Source organism: Sminthopsis crassicaudata, chromosome 2 (assembly GCF_048593235.1).
Source record: "Sminthopsis crassicaudata isolate SCR6 chromosome 2, ASM4859323v1, whole genome shotgun sequence".
Lineage (NCBI taxonomy): Eukaryota > Metazoa > Chordata > Mammalia > Dasyuromorphia > Dasyuridae > Sminthopsis > Sminthopsis crassicaudata.
This window is the reverse complement of record NC_133618.1, coordinates 113,282,986-113,288,210: the sequence shown is the minus strand read 5'-3', so window position 1 is coordinate 113,288,210 and position 5,225 is coordinate 113,282,986.

Genomic DNA, 5,225 nt, shown 5'->3' with positions numbered 1-5,225 from the left:
AGGGAAGTAAAATAAAATGCAAGCAAACAACAAAAAGAGTGAAAATACTATGGTCCTCTCTTTGGGTGTAGATGGCTCTCTTTATCACTGAACAATTGCAATTGGTTTGTTGGTCTCTTCATTGTTGAAGAGAGCCACAGCCATCAGAATTGATCATTGTATAATTTTGTTGTTACTGTATATATTTTACTTAGCATCAGTTCATGTAAGTCTTTCCAGGTCTCTCTGAAATCATCCTGTTAATCATTTCTTGTAGAACAATAATATTCTATAACATTCATATGCCATAATTTATTCAGCCGTTCTCCAGTTGATGGGCATCCATTCAATTTCCAGTTTCTTGCCACTATAAAAAGGGCTGCCACAAACATTTTTGCACATGTGAAGCTCCCCATTTCTTAAAAATTTTGGCTGCCAAGTACTATGTGATTCTGATACTAGCTCCTTAATACTTAAACACTTTCTTTTTGAGTCCTAGTAGTATTTTTCCCCAACTTGAAAGTTCTGGTTTTGGGATATAATATCTTTGGGATTTTTATTTTGGGATTTTAGAAATTTTTTTCATCATATTTTAAAATTTGCTCTGTTGTTCTAGGAATCTGCACAATGATGATTTTTTGAAGTATGCTATTAGATTTTTGATTGAGGGTTTCTTTTTCCTTTGTGATTTTCAGGTAGTCTGATGATTCTTGGATTATTTCTTCTTGACTTGTTTTAAAGGAAAGTTATTTTGATAATGTATGCCTTATATTTTCTCCTTTCTTCCTCCAGTATTTTGATTTTTTAAAAATATTTTTTAGTGTTGTTGCCTCAAGGAAGCATTGTTTTTTGTTTGGACTTTTTTAATCCTTAGAAAGTAAGAAATCCTAAGAAAGTTAAGACTTACCACCACTTATTCTAAGATATTATTCTTGCTTTCCAGACAATATATTCTTAGTCATTCCATTTTGTTTTATGTATATCATATTGTCAAAACAAATATTCCTATATTTAAAAATGAGAATCTATTATGCTTCAAGTAAATACAAAAAAAAAAAAAAAGAGTAGCTTTCCTGCTTTTTTTCTTTTTTCTCTAATTTCTCTATTTTCATTTGTTATATATCCTCTTGAAATTCTTATGGCCAAGATGTAGAGGGCTGAAACTCTGAATCAGACAAGAGAGCACTTAAGGCTATCCATTTAATGTGAGATAATACCTCTATTAGCATATATTTAGATGATGGCTCTCCCCACCATTGGTGCTTGCTGAAGATTTATTAGTAAGATAATTGTAGGCAAGGATTGGAGGGCGGAGGGAGAGAAGTCATAGTCACTTCAAGGAAGAGAAAGGCTGGAGACTCCTGACTCCAGAATTCAGCATACATCTTTTGCAAGCTATGTGGCAGTTTACCTGCCCTCTTCACTTCTCCCCCTAAAGACTAAGGACTTTGATTTATCCTGACTCTGGCTGATTCTGAGGCTCTCCAGTATATTTTATACCAGTATATTTTCTTTGAGGCCCTTTTGGAATTGTTGTTGGAATTACTTTCTTTTTCAGGGCATACCCTTTGTATTCTTAATTGAAGGCATTTGTTTATTGTGTTATGTGGGGCTTTTTGTTAGAGTTTTTTTGTTTCTTTATTTTTATTTATTTATTTATTTTTATTCACTCATGTCTCCAGTTTTCCTTGTGCTTGGGTCAAACAAAACTCTTGTCTTTCTGAATGATATGGGTAGACCCTAGATGGCAGGCTTAATTAATGGCTAAATTCAGTGACTAAGGGTAGGTCTATATTTGGTAGAAATTATTTGATCTGTTCTCTGCTGTGGTTCAGATTTAATATGTCTGGATACTGGAATAAGATAAGGATGCTTAGAAAATGCTTGGATCTTGTCTCTTGCTATGTATGGATGAATCTCCTTAGCTGGCCTTACTGGGCACTGGTCTACCTTGATTTCACCAGCTCAGTGAATCTGCTTTCTTTTCTGCTATAGACCTGGGATGTTCTGGACTTCATCTTCTACTCATTCTAGCTTGTCTTTCTCCTTTCCTCCTCAAGATTCTAGTAGTCTTTTTATGCCATTCTGGACTAGAGGAAAGAGTTTACAGAGGATTAAAAATTTATTTTCTTCATCATTTTTCCTTCTAGTGAATTTTTAGAGTTTTGCTGGTTCATTTGTGGGGGTGTATGGGTTCTTCTACATTAATATCTACCCAAAATTCTCTGTCTATTTCTTTATGGTCACATAACTACCACTATAATTCATACCTTTATCATTCTTTGCTGGGACTATTACAATTACCTCTGAATTAGTCTCCCAGACTCATTCATCTATGCAGTTCCAAAGTGATTTTCTTAAATTGCCAATCTAACCATGTTATTCCCCTATTCATCAAGGGTCACTGACCCCTTATTGATATTAGGATCAAATCTTATACTATCTCTATATAAAACTTTTAAATGTCCATTTTGCATATTTTATGAAGTAGATAATTATTAGTTCAGTAATAATAATATATTCATGCTATATATATATATATATATATATAGCATGTATAATTTATAAATGAGCAAATATATGGGGAGTGTATACACACATTTATTAGTGTATATACACAAATATATGTACATGTTTATATATGTATGTATATGTGTGTATATATACACTTTGAGGTATATGCTTAGAAAATTTTAATGTTGGGAAAGGAATAAACATTTATATGTCATATGCTATGTGCCAGACTACATTAAGTACATTTTATAAAAATTATTTCATTTTATCCTCACAATAATCCTATGAGGTTTGTTGTTTTTATTGTTCAATCTTCTTTTTTCAATCATGTCTGACTCTTTGTGACCCCATTTAGGATTTTCTTGGCAAAGATATTGGAGTGGTTTGTCATTTCCTTTCCTAGCTCATTTTATAAATGATGAATTGAGGCAAACAGGGTTAAATGACTTGTCCAGTCACACAGATAGTAAGTGTTTGAGACCCAATTTGCACTCAGCTGCCAACTCCAAGGCAAGTACTTTAACCACTGTGCCACCTAGTTGTCCCTATCCTATGGTGTAGGAACTATTTTTAACCTCATTTTACAGTTGAAGAAGTGGAGGCAAACAGAAATTAAGTGAGCTACCTATTGAGGCCAGAGTTGAACTCAGATTTTCCTGATTCCAGGCCCAGTGTTTTATCTATTGTACCTCCAGTTGCAAAGATCAAAAATCTTTGCAAACTAGTACCCTAGATAGCTACCTGATTGCTATGTGTATATTTGAAGATAGGAAGTAAGTATAAGTATACATAGTGGAGGAAAGGACATGGTGGATATGTGGAATGGATCATACCAAAAAAAGAAAAATAAAAAGAATCGGGAGATGTCAGGGAATTTTATATAAACTGAATTTTATATCTTTGCTTTAGTATCCTACTTTCAGATGGTAACAACAAATTTTATTCATTACCTATAAATCCTACTGTATCTATCACATAGATTATTTTCATTAGTCATTTTGTAAAATTACATTTTTTTTACTGCTTTTTAAAGTGAAAGCTTTTTGGAACAAGGCAGCAATAGATCATGTACCTGCAGCATGTCATTTTAAACAAATTCTAAACCAAATGATTTCCCTCTTCCTTTCTCTCAAGATCAATGTTAGCATTAAAAAAGGACTGCAATACTCCAAGTACTAAAGGACAAGGAGAATGGTATAAACTAAAGCCAGCATGGATGAAGATTAGCATTTAAGGGATGAAGATGCCAGATAAACAGTGCCATTTGATGATTGCAATTAAGAGATTCAGGAGAAAAACCCCAGAAGTAACATCTGGACGATTAAATTCTTAGTCACAAATTATTGTGCTGTATTCAACTGCATCGACTGTTGTTACGGAAACACAATGAAATCTATTTCAGTCTAAGTTGCAGGTCTCTACTCTGGCTATTAAGTACAGATATGTACTTTCCTCCTAGGAAATGAAGCTTCATCTCTCGCTTTCCCAGCCCTGCTCTCCAACTGTGTTGGTTGAGCTTTCATTGCAAATGCTCACTTGAGCATTTGGAGAAGAATCTTTTTCTCAACAGGACTTTCTGTATCTGATCAGGAAAAAAAAAAAAATTATTCTGATTTCCAATTCAAAGGTGGTTGTATTTACATAAGCTTCTCTTTCATTTAAATCTGTCTTAATCCTCCTGGATTTTCTAGTTAAAATGCCAAATGTAATTTTTTCTTTTTCTTTCTTATAAATGAAAGACACCACATGAAGAAAGGCAGTATAAGTATAGAACTTTAACAAGTGTCTGTCCTTTTTTATGTTTTCATATTTTCTGGGTTGAAATGCACATAGGTCCAAAATGCTTTTTTTGCATTTGAAAAGATGAGTTGGGCTTTTTTTCTTATTGAAGAAATAGAAAACAAGATGATACTGTAATTTTTATTGAAAGGACAAAATGATCAGGTTACATTTCCAGAAAGCAATCCCTATGATTAGGCCATACACAAACAAAAGATAACACAAACTGATTAGCTTGAAATTTGCTTTGGCGTTTTAAGTTTTCTAGTTGTCCCTTTGTCTCATTATTAGTTAACCAATTCACATGATTTCAGTAAAATATTTCTATGCTTTCAATTTTGTGCATGAGATTTACATACTTTGATACTTCTGGCTTTTCAAGAGATGAAAGATCTAATTGCCCAAGAGATTCTTTGAGGGCCTGGCCCCTTTGTTCTCTTTGTCCATTTTCTTCCTTCTACAGCCAGTCCACAGCTTCTGTAGCTCAGAAAAGTTAAGTATTTTGCCCCTGGTCATAAAGCTAAAGTCAGAGACTGGAGTCCAATATACTAGTTATCTCTAATCCAACCTTATCTACCATTTTTTCCCAACACTTCCTCATTCTGAACTTTCTTTAGTATGTGCAAATTCCCAGATTCCACCCAGTCAATTGGCCCTTCAGGGACATTATAATCTAATCATTATCAGGGCATACTCACCGGAGCCGCTGCAAATGCCATTAGGAAAGTTATCTTTTATTTTTCCCAAAATATCCCACAACATCATGATTGTAGCCAAAATCGCTTCTAGGATAATAACTCTATCTAAGATAATAACTCAGGGACAAGAGTTTCATCTCACCTTTTTTCCTTTTGGGTGAGACAGAATGAGTTGTACAAAATAAATAGCTATGTATGGGGCTCTGCTTTGCTGAGCATATTTTTCTTGTAAATAGATCTGTCTTCCAAATTTCC